Source organism: Procambarus clarkii, chromosome 36 (assembly GCF_040958095.1).
Source record: "Procambarus clarkii isolate CNS0578487 chromosome 36, FALCON_Pclarkii_2.0, whole genome shotgun sequence".
NCBI lineage: Eukaryota > Metazoa > Arthropoda > Malacostraca > Decapoda > Cambaridae > Procambarus > Procambarus clarkii.
In genome coordinates this window covers 17238068-17250914 of record NC_091185.1, presented here as the reverse complement: position 1 = coordinate 17250914, position 12847 = coordinate 17238068, and the positions used below count along the sequence as shown (strand labels likewise).

Sequence of the window (12847 nt, the reverse complement as noted above, 5' to 3'; positions counted from 1 at the left end):
TATATATATATATATATATATATATATATATATATATATATATGTATATGTATATGTATATGTATATATATACAATCTTTGGACAACACCCACCAGTGGGACTCGAACCCAGAAAGCACAACTACCTTCCAGTAGCTGGCATAACTAGTATGCTTTAACCCACTACGCCATCAGACCTTACAAAAGAAGTAGATAGTTCGAGATATATATCTCAAACATCTCTACCTCCCGAAGGCACCAGATGAGTGAGGGGTCAGTCTGCATTTTTCGTCAAGCCACTGTCAATGTGAGAGAACTCGTGTCCAGCTTATAAGCCTATACTTGCATAAACCACAAGTGAAGATAAACAATCTTTGGACAACACCCACCAGTGGGACTCGAACCCAGAAAGCACAACTACCTTCCAGTAGCTGGCATAACTAGTATGCTTTAACCCACTACGCCATCAGACCTTACAAAAGAAGTAGATAGTTCGAGATATATATCTCAAACATCTCTACCTCCCGAAGGCACCAGATGAGTGAGGGGTCAGTCTGCATTTTTCGTCAAGCCACTGTCAATGTGAGAGAACTCGTGTCCAGCTTATAAGCCTATACTTGCATAAACCACAAGTGAAGATAAACAATCTTTGGACAACACCCACCAGTGGGACTCGAACCCAGAAAGCACAACTACCTTCCAGTTCGAGTCCCACTGGTGGGTGTTGTCCAAAGATTGTTTATCTTCACTTGTGGTTTATGCAAGTATAGGCTTATAAGCTGGACACGAGTTCTCTCACATTGACAGTGGCTTGACGAAAAATGCAGACTGACCCCTCACTCATCTGGTGCCTTCGGGAGGTAGAGATGTTTGAGATATATATCTCGAACTATCTACTTCTTTTGTAAGGTCTGATGGCGTAGTGGGTTAAAGCATACTAGTTATGCCAGCTACTGGAAGGTAGTTGTGCTTTCTGGGTTCGAGTCCCACTGGTGGGTGTTGTCCAAAGATTGTTTATCTTCACTTGTGGTTTATGCAAGTATAGGCTTATAAGCTGGACACGAGTTCTCTCACATTGACAGTGGCTTGACGAAAAATGCAGACTGACCCCTCACTCATCTGGTGCCTTCGGGAGGTAGAGATGTTTGAGATATATATCTCGAACTATCTACTTCTTTTGTAAGGTCTGATGGCGTAGTGGGTTAAAGCATACTAGTTATGCCAGCTACTGGAAGGTAGTTGTGCTTTCTGGGTTCGAGTCCCACTGGTGGGTGTTGTCCAAAGATTGTTTATCTTCACTTGTGGTTTATGCAAGTATAGGCTTATAAGCTGGACACGAGTTCTCTCACATTGACAGTGGCTTGACGAAAAATGCAGACTGACCCCTCACTCATATGGTGCCTTCGGGAGGTAGAGATGTTTGAGATATATATCTCGAACTATCTACTTCTTTTGTAAGGTCTGATGGCGTAGTGGGTTAAAGCATACTAGTTATGCCAGCTACTGGAAGGTAGTTGTGCTTTCTGGGTTCGAGTCCCACTGGTGGGTGTTGTCCAAAGATTGTTTATCTTCACTTGTGGTTTATGCAAGTATAGGCTTATAAGCTGGACACGAGTTCTCTCACATTGACAGTGGCTTGACGAAAAATGCAGACTGACCCCTCACTCATCTGGTGCCTTCGGGAGGTAGAGATGTTTGAGATATATATCTCGAACTATCTACTTCTTTTGTAAGGTCTGATGGCGTAGTGGGTTAAAGCATACTAGTTATGCCAGCTACTGGAAGGTAGTTGTGCTTTCTGGGTTCGAGTCCCACTGGTGGGTGTTGTCCAAAGATTGTTTATCTTCACTTGTGGTTTATGCAAGTATAGGCTTATAAGCTGGACACGAGTTCTCTCACATTGACAGTGGCTTGACGAAAAATGCAGACTGACCCCTCACTCATCTGGTGCCTTCGGGAGGTAGAGATGTTTGAGATATATATCTCGAACTATCTACTTCTTTTGTAAGGTCTGATGGCGTAGTGGGTTAAAGCATACTAGTTATGCCAGCTACTGGAAGGTAGTTGTGCTTTCTGGGTTCGAGTCCCACTGGTGGGTGTTGTCCAAAGATTGTTTATCTTCACTTGTGGTTTATGCAAGTATAGGCTTATAAGCTGGACACGAGTTCTCTCACATTGACAGTGGCTTGACGAAAAATGCAGACTGACCCCTCACTCATCTGGTGCCTTCGGGAGGTAGAGATGTTTGAGATATATATCTCGAACTATCTACTTCTTTTGTAAGGTCTGATGGCGTAGTGGGTTAAAGCATACTAGTTATGCCAGCTACTGGAAGGTAGTTGTGCTTTCTGGGTTCGAGTCCCACTGGTGGGTGTTGTCCAAAGATTGTTTATCTTCACTTGTGGTTTATGCAAGTATAGGCTTATGTATATATATATATATAAATATATATATATAAATATAAATATAAATATATATATATATATATATATATATATATATATATATATATATATATATATATATATAGATATATATATATATATATATATATATATATATATATATATGACCGAAAAAGTAACATTAATAATTCTAACACGAATTTTCTTGATCTTTCTTACGTTTCTTTTCACTGTTGATGGTAATTCAAAGATCAATTCTCCAAAATTCATTTTTATTTCTAGTCTGACGCGACACTTGAGCGCGTTTCGTAAAACTTATTCCATTTTCAAAGACTTTAGTTTACACACACACACACAACTTTAACTGAATAGAGCTTAAACATCTTTCGAGTTTTTATACCTACATTTGAGTGAAGTGACATGTTACAATAGTTTTGGATGAGGTGAAAATAAACTTTTAACAAGACAAAACACGAAACAATGAAATACAAACAGGTATTAAAGGTAGGTAACTGCAGAACGCCTATTTTCATTGGCCCATATTTCTTGATGCTTCTATATTTGGAGCGGAGTCTTGAAGTGGGTAGAATATAGTTGTGCATTAATTGGCTGTTGATTGCTGGTGTTGACTTCTTGATGTGTAGTTCCTCGCAGAAGATTTCTCTGGTGATGGTTTGGTTGTGGGAAGAGGCTATATGTTCCTTAATGGAGCCCTGTTGCTTATGCATCGTTAAATGCCTGGAAAGAGATGTTGTTGTCTTGCCTATATACTGAGTTTTTTAGGCTTACAATCCCCAAGAGGGCATTTGAAGGCATAAACGACGTTGGTCTCTTTTAAAACGTTCTGCTTTGTGTCTGGAGAGTTTCTCATGAGTAGGCTGGCCGTTTTTTTGGTTTTATAGTAAATTGTCAGTTGTATCTTCTGATTTTTTTCTGTAGGGATAACGTTTCTACTAACAATATCTTTCAGGACCCTTTCCTCCGTTTTATGGGCTGTGGAAAAGAAGTTCCTGTAAAATTGTCTAATAGGGGGTATAGATGTTGTGTTAGTTGTCTCTTCAGAGGTTGCATGGCGTTTCACTTTCCTTCTTATGATGTCTTCCACGAAACCATTGGAGAATCCGTTGTTGACTAGGACCTGCCTTACCCTACAGAGTTTTCGTCGACTTGCTTCCATTCTGAGCTGTGGCTGAGGGCACTGTCGACATAAGCGTTAACAACACTCCTCTTGTACCTGTCCGGGCAGTCACTGTAGGCATTCAGGCACATTCCTATGTTTGTTTCCTTAGTGTAGACTGCAGTGTGGAAAACTCCGCTCCTTTCCATGACTATTACATCTAGAAAGGGCAGCTTCTCATCCTTCTCCATCTCGTAAGTGTAACGCAACACAGAATTCTGCTCAAATGCCTCCTTCAGCTCCTGCAGATGTCTGACATCAGGTACCTGTGTAAAAATGTCTTCAACATACCTGCAGTATATGGCCGGTTTCAAGTTCATGTCGACTAAGACTTTTTGCTCGATGGTACCCATGTAGAAGTTTGCAAACAGGACACCTAGGGGAGAACCCATGGCGACCCCATCTACTTGCTTATACATGTGTCCATCCGGGCCCAAGAAGGGTGCCTCTTTAGTACAAGCTTGGAGTAGTTTCCATAGACTGTTTTCTGGTATGTCAAGAGGAGTACAGGCCGGATCACGGTACACTCTGTCGGCTATCATCCCGACTGTTTCATCCACAGGTACGTTGGTAAACAGAGATTCTACGTCCAACGAGGCTCTTATCCCTGTGGCCCGTGTTCCCCACAGCAAGTCAACAAATTCCTTTGGAGACTTCAGGCTGAAGGCGCAAGGGGCATAAGGAGTCAGCAAGCCATTGAGTCGTTTCGCCAGTGTGGGTATCTGGCTGATGATTGGCTGAAGTGGGTTTCCAGGCTTGTGTGTCTTGACATTTCCATACTCATATCCAGGTTTATATTCCCCAATAATCTTTGGCAGGTAGAGTCCAGTCCAGCCCTTCTTTTCCACAGCCCATAAAACGGAGGAAAGTGTCCTGAAAGATATTGTCAGTAGAAACGTTATCCCTACAGACAAAAATCAGAAGATACAACTGACGATTTACTATAAAACCAGAAAAACGGCCAGCCTACTCATGAGAAACTCTCCAGACACAAAGCAGAATGCTTTAAAAGAGACCAACGTCGTCTATGCCTTCAAATGCCCTCTTGGGGACTGTAAGCTTAAAAAAAACCAGTATATAGGCAAGACAACAACATCTCTTTCCAGGCGTTTAACGATGCATAAGCAACAGGGCTCCATTATGGAACATATAATCTCTTCCCACAAACAAACCATCACCAGAGAAATCTTAGCAAACAACACAGAAATCATCGATAGATACAGCAATAGCAGGCGGCTTGACGTCTGCGAGGCACTACACATCAAGAAGTCAACACCAGCAATCAACAGCCAATTAATGCACAACTATATTCTACCCACTTCAAGACTCCGCTCCAATATAGAAGCATCAAGAAATATGGACCAATAGGCTTTCTACAATTACTTCCATTCAATACCCATTATTTCGTGTTCTGTCTTGTGTTTGAATTTAATACCCATTCAATACCCATTGTTGAAATTTTGTTTTCACCTCATCCACCTCACCCAAATGTAGATATAAACTCGAAGATGTGTAAGCTCTATTCAGTTTCAGTTGTGTGTTTGTAAACTAAAGTCTTTGAAAATGTAATAAGCTTTACGAAACGCGCTCAAGTGTCGCGTCAGACTAGAAATAAAAATGAATTTTGGAGAATTGATCTTTGAATTACCATCAACAGTGAAAAGAAACGTAAGAAAGATAGAGAAAAATCGTGTTAGAATTATTAATCTTACTTTTCGGTCATATTTAATAATATATATATATATATATATATATATATATATATATATATATATATATGTATATTAATACATATATATATATATACATATATATATATATATATATATATATATATATATATATATATATATATATATATATAAATATATATATAAATCTATCTTTTGTGATCACTGACTGTTCATTATGTGGTAATTTTGTAATTAAGTGATATATGAAACATTAAAATTTTGTAATTACTTTTTTATCTGTTTCAATTCTCTAACTTGCTTTCTTAATTCCCCAGATAAGATGGAAATTATTATTGAAAAATTCTATGAAACACTCAAGAATTTTCATTGAATGAAACAAAATATTATTTGAGATTCATTTATGTATTAATTTAAAGAACATTATTGCAAAAATCATGACAGCAGTACGGATATATAACAATAGTACAGCTGTAAAACAAAAATCATGACAATAGTACGGCTGTAAGACAAAAATCGTGACAATAGTATTAGTGTATAACAATAATATGGCTGTAAGATAAAAATCATGACAATAGTATGGCTGTAAAATAAAAATCGTGACAATAGTATTGGTGTATAATAATAGTATGACTGTAAGACAAAAATCTTGACAATAGTACGGCTGTAAAACAAAAATCATGACAATAGTACAGTTGTAAGACAAAAATCATGACAATAGTACGAGTATAAGACAAAAATCGTGACAATAGTACGACTGTAAGACAAAAATCGTGACAGTAGTACAATTATATGACAAAAATCATGACAGTTGTATGGCTGTATGATAAAAATCATGACTGTAATGTGGGTGTATGTCAGGAATTATGACAATAGTTTGGGAGTATGACAATGACAGAGGACGAGAGCCAACGCCGTCAAGATGGTGAAGCTACTTGGGATGATGCGGATGGTGTATTGGCAGCATATTCAAGGTAGCTTCATCTGAGCAAGTAGAGTGGATGCTGCTGCGGGTCTCTCCGTCCCTTAAGAAAACAGTCACTCGTCTGTACACTCTCTCGCATGATGCGTTCACTGTGCCTGGAGGCAGGTCCTGAGGAGTGGCTACGCCTGAAAAAATGTATTAATAAACATTTTTAATTTGTTCGGTGAATATACAGATTAATTATGTTGAACACTAATAAATTCAAGAAATGTTTATCGTAGAATTATCTTTCTCGTGCTATGCCAACTTTATTATAAGTGACCAATATAATGTTTAAAATGTTGAAGCAATCTGTCAGTGGTGATGGACGAAGAGACTTTTACATAATTTCAAGTGTACTAGATTTTGTTGCAGTTCTCGCTATATTGTTGACCTCTGATTGGTCAAATGTATTCCAAGATAGTAATCAATTATCTCTTTAAGAACACTTGTTTTGGCTAACTCACCAGTTATATAATGCATTCGGACAATAATATAGGATGGAATATATATTTTGAAATTGTGTAAATTGCTTCATAAGATTGTTACATGCTTACTTAATGAACTATGGGGCTCGGTTCCAGAACGCGTTATGTGCTTCTGCAACCCTTTTCATCACCACCAGTGGGATGGGTATTGGGTGCATAAATAATGAGTAAATACAAATAATATGAACTACTTATTTTGTTGAAAAGGCAAAATAGAAAAATACATACACCGCATTAGGCTTGGGTACCCATGTGCATGGGGAGTAGGTTGACATGTTCCAGAAGAAGACAGGAAATGTCAGATTTGTTGAGAAAAGCCCGACTGACTACTAGAAAATTATATAATGCAGTGCTGTTACAAATTAAATCAGACTCCCGATAAAATTTAACAATGCAACAGAATCTGTAAAACACATTGACCACAACCTTACTGAAGTCAACGTAAGAGTCGTAAACACTCATTTTCCTTGCCTTGCGGTTACATTGCGTTGATTCCCGGGGGTCAATGTTCTCGCGACCTGGTCTCTGGAATTTTCTCCTGGTTCATGGTCTTGTCAACCAGGCTGTTTGATACGGTAGGCTGCGATGGAATCACAAGTCTGACGTATGTTAGGCTGGGATGAATTACAACCTGGTTGATCAGGTATCATTAGGAGGCCCTACCAGTCACCCTCCACTCAGCCCAAGACTCCCAGGTAGGTGTTTCAACTGATGCTGGTTATCCGTGGGTAACTAGCAGTTATGCTGCCGGCCTCCACTTTCACGCCTCGGTGACAAAGGATGCGACGTCACCAGCAAAAGTGAGTATAAGTACCACTGACCCTGCTCACCTCAGCAATCTCTTCTGGCAGCCCGTTCTCCAAAAATGAGGAGGTAAATGTAACAGCACAAGTAAGTTTAATTATGTACTATTCATAGCAGTCAGGAATTGTACTTATTTCCACTTAGTATTAAACCGTAGTCAAATATATTATGAATATTTGATTTTACCTGAAAAGCGGAATAGAAAACCACGACCTAACCTAACCTTCTTAGTGTGTGAAGATAAGCCTTTTATTGTTTCTTAATTATAATTAATACTTAACCTATAGCTATATTGATATTACAGTTTTATAAAACTAATGAAACAAAACTAAAATATATCAATTAATTGTAGAGTAACTCAGGATATTTTCAAATTTTGTATAAAATCTCTATTTTTAATAAAACAGAAAAATAATTTTTTTATAATTAAAACTTGTGTATTATGGATTGAACTTGAAAGTTTCATCCTAAAATTCTGAGTGTATTAACGGAAAGCGGTGAGAATAAATGAGGTGGCAAATGTAACAGCCTCATATGTGCAATTATGTACTATGTATGACAGTAAGGAAATGTACTTAGTATTAAACTGTACTGTTATTTCGGAGGATGGGTTGCTTCTGGTGCTCTGGGTCAACACAACAGCCGTCATTCGTCGTTTGCTCCCCGCTTCATCGTGTGTAGGTGGTGTTGTTTATGTAAATATTATTATTGTCACCACTATTTCTTGTATTAACGTGTCTGTTCATTTTATTGTTGTTAGTTTTCCCATGTGCTGGCCAAGTGTATGTTAACAGGGTTTCAGGAATAATTTTTCATTTGTTTGTTAATACTTAATAGTAGAGTAAATTGTGTTAAGTTTTCATTTGATTATTCTTTATATCCTGTGCAATTTTCACACTGCTAGGGCCAAAGCAGCACTTTTCTCTGTATTAATGCGAGGTACGAGCCACATTACATCTGTCCAGTAGGGCTGTGTTACGTCAGTTCTCTCTTGAACACTGATGGGGGTCGGCAAGTTAAGCCCCCTTAACTGTATTGGAAATATAATGAACAGTCTCTGACGTATATACATTTCTCTCTCATAGTATGTATTGGACATCTTTTTTCAACGGGGGTATTCGGCACATTCTGCCATGCCTTCTGGTCCCATGTGATATTATTTATGTGTGGATGCACCCCAGGTCAACAATTTCTCCAGCTTTGAAAGGGGCTGTTATTGTGCAACAGTATTCCTCTCTAGAGAGCACTAGCGTCTTTAAAGGTATCATCACTGGTACGGCATCTCTTGCTTGAAAGGTTCTTGTTATTCAACCTGTGTTACGAATTCAAGTTCATCGCCAGAGCACGGAACAGTGACGGCAACGCCATCTGTGAGTCCGCTCCCAAAACACCCCACAACATGGACAACACCATCTAGTGATGACGGGAATATACCGGCAAGAGACGCTAGATTCCTGTCCTAGTCCTAGTCGGCTTGTGAGTTAACTGGTGCTGACCTCTAATGAGGTGGTGGTTAGCAAAGCAGCGCCATCTGTCATAAGCGGAGTTTGGTGTAGGTGTCTAAGCCAGTAAGTGATGTTTCCTAGTGGTCCCATGTAGTGTCCCAGTGTACTGATGATGTGTCTGTATTCACAGAGTCGACGTAGAGCTGCTGTGATACAAGAACAGTCAGTCTACCCAGGGCAGCCAAGGTCTGCCTGTCTAAGGTCTGTAGGTGTCTAAGCCAGTAAGTGATGTTTCCTAGTGGTCCCATGTAGTGTCCCAGTGTACTGATGATGTGTCTGTATTCACAGAGTCGACGTAGAGCTGCTGTGATACAAGAACAGTCAGTCTACCCAGGGCAGCCAAGGTCTCTACACCAGTCTACTTTACAGAAGCAGTGAGCCGCTGCCGGAAGACGACTGTGAAGCGTCCTACTGTCTGCCTGTGGAGTGGCAGTGACGGGATTCGCCGTATCCGGGGCTGGCTGGTAGAAGAGACAACTGACTAAGGTGCTGAAGAGGAGAGTAACCAGTGAGTTGCACGACGCTCCTGCCTAGGGCCCGCTACCCTTGTATCTGCAAGTGAAGTGGCCCAACAGCGAGGCTGATTGGTACCTGCCAGCAACAGGCTGGACTGTGGTTGTGGGCCTTCACGAAGAGGCACTTAGCGGAATTGTGGTTTGGCTGGCCCTTTGCCAGGGTAGACCCATCGTTGTTTCCTGGTACCTGCTGAGGGTAGTACCACGGATGAGGAAACACGGTACAAGACTGCATTGAATGAGCTTCACTTAGTGTTTAGTGTCTTCAGAGAGAGAGATTGTTGTACATATAGTGTAGTAATACTTCCGTCTAAGAGTTTTATATATATATGGTAATGGGAAAAATAATTATATATGGATAAAGTGATGAACTGGTGTATTTAATATACCTCCCCCTTTTGTTTTACTTGCATTACTGAGCTCACCCCTTGAAAGCCTCTACTAACTTGGGGCCGGATACGAGAACTTTCGTACCACCAGAAACGAAGTTTTGGTTTGCATTTTCTAGTTGTTTTTCCCAGCTTATATCTTTGAGGTCTTGGTTTATTTGTTCACAGTTAATTCGAATTACTTTCTAATTCGATTAACTAAAATTAAAGTTAATTTCTCCTACTCTAGAATTTGACTGTGCAGGTTTATAGCCCATTTGTTAGCTTAGCAACAAGTCTTTGAATCATTATGTTCCTGATCATTTCATTGTTATTTGTGAAAAATAGATCTAGTGTCTTTAGTGCCAACGTAGGTCTTTACTAGTTGGTTCTACTATTTGCTGGTTTAATACAAATCTGTCGCTCATTTGTAGTTGGTCATTTGCAAATAACTGTTCAATTGGGTTATTTCCCGGTATTCTCTCGCCTATAATTGTTTTTGATAAGTTCTTCCATTTGAGGTGCCGTAGGTTGAAGTTGCCAAGCAAGATGATATGTGGGGCTTGATTTGTAAGGTTTTCTAAGCAGTGTTCTGTTTTCATTAGTTGGTCTTTAAACTGTTGAGGATTTGCTTCTGGTGACTTATATGTAAGGACAATAACCACATTTAGTATCTCTAATTTGATTATCAGCTCTTCCACCTTATCGTTTATGGTGTTCAGACAGCAGCTCAGTACGGATGAGTGTGTCTGATGTATAAGCTGACACCATCCTGTTGACTGTTTCCTGTCACATCTGAAAAGATCCGTATTTCACTATCATAGTAATCTTTTGTGTGAGTTTCAGTTAGAGCTGCACACACTGCATTTGCCTCATTTAGGAGGGTGCCAATAAAGTTCACTTTGTTTGATTTGCATGTTTTTATACCCTGAATTTTCTGAAATATATATGATGTTATCGTATTAGTGGAAGTGCTGGATGTTTTACTTGGTGTTAGTGTCTGAGGTTTTGGTAAAGCGGGCACTGTGCTTGTCTCCTCTCAAGCATTTGATGGAGTTGGAGGTAAGGGTCTGGACATTTTGAGCCATTCTTCTCCTCTTCTTCCTAAAAAATCGTCTTGGTATGTAGAGTTGTGACTGTTTTCATAGCGGTAGTCTATTTTTTTATTTGCCAGGTTTCTCTTATATGAGAGGCTGGACAGTTTCTGTTCAAAAATTCTCTCTTATTTAAAGAGCTCTTACAAAGTTCTGGGTGGAAAAAATTGCAGCGTTTGGAGCATTTTCCTGTGCTAAGAATATTTCTACACTTTCTAGGGTGATCGTATGCATGTTCCTTCGTTCTTCCCGATATGCCATATATACATATATCTCATTTGAAGTATCGACAGGTCTGGGGTTCTTGTTTTGTTTGTTTCTCTTGGGTTGACCCTGCCGCTGAGCCCGACAACTCTGTCGTTAAGCCTGACGACTCTGGCATTGAGGTCAACGACTCTGGCATTGAGGTCAACGACTCTGGCATTGAGGGTGACAACTCTGGCATTTAGCCCGACGACCTTGATATTGAGGCCGACGAGTCTGGGATTGAGGCCGACGACTCTGGCGTTGAGGCTGCCGACTCTGGCCTTGAGGCCGGCGACTCTGGCATTGAGGTCGACTACTCTGGCATTGAGACCGACGACTCTGGCATTGAGGCCAACGACTCCGGCATTACGGCCCACAACTCTGGCTGGTGTCATGGACCCACCCTGAAACCTTTTGAAGTTTCTGAGCAGGCGATTATTGGATTGATGAAGATTATGCCACCCAAGAGGTGGAACGGGCATGAGTAGTCCATAAGTGGTAGATGTTTGGATTGAATGTGGTCTTTGTGGGTGAAAGCATATATTTTGTGCTGAGCTCGCATTTAAATAGTCAGCCCTAACTACATGGCTGCTATCGCGGGAAAGGATACTGCTTGACTGTATTTTTGAGGGTATCCAGCCGATGGAAACCTTTTTTGTCCGGAAGAGTGGCAGTGATGATGGTTTCAGGCAGGTTACTGCAAGATTCAGGGACTCTTAAGGCTCTTCTAAGGTCATTGGTTGCTTCACTTTCCAGGAGATAGTGAAGTAATGGCTTTTCTGTGATTGTTTTGCAGAAGATGTTTTCCCACTCTCTGGGTTCACTAACTTCCGAGTAGCATCTGTAACCTAGACGTGGTCTATATAACCGAACTGCTATTTCGCTGTAGATTGCTTTCTGGATATTAGGTTTCCTGTCATACTTGGTGGCCTAAAGATATATATCAGAAGGCGAACCTTCTGCTACTTATTATTGTAAATGGGCTTTCTTGAGGTTTGCAAAGTTTTTGGTGATGGTGATTTTTTATGTTTTAGACTGAGTTGGATTCTTTTGTGGATCACTGGATTATGAGGTGCTAAATTAGCGGTTACATCAGCTTTCCTATTTAATGGGATTCCAACATAGGATTGTTGGATCCAGTTTTGGGTTATGTTGAATCCATGTCTTCTAGTTATTGTTCCTAGATACAAAATTGTGGTGAATATTTCCGCGTTGTCTTCCCACTGTTTTTTTTTCCTAATATTTAAAGAGCAGGTTTTGAGTCTGTGTGTAAGATTGCATTTTGAGTGTTTTGTGCAATCACATATGTGAATGCCTGTTGTATGGCAAATAGCTCAGTTTGGGTTGATGATACTGGCCCTGCCCGTCTCCAATATGCCTGTTCGCTGCCTATACAAAGAGCAGCACCAACATTCTCATATTCTGTGTCCACTGATCCGTCTGTGAAGATGTGGATGGCTTCTTACTACTGCAATGCTGGTCATTTGCGTTTCTACGATGCGCCTTAGGATTGTTGGATAGGCAGCCTTTTTCATTGAAAACTTTCTATTACTATTTTGAAGGTAGGCTTCTCCCACGGTGGGGAACAAGTGTAGTTTGGGGTGTGGATGA

At 40.1% G+C, this 12847-nt stretch overlaps 1 pseudogene; it reads right to left on the bottom strand.

Moving 5' to 3' along the window:
* Positions 1–11827: 11827 nt before the first annotated feature.
* Positions 11828–12847, bottom strand: part of LOC123756214 (sodium-coupled monocarboxylate transporter 1-like) — a 191207-nt pseudogene continuing 190187 nt past the window's right edge.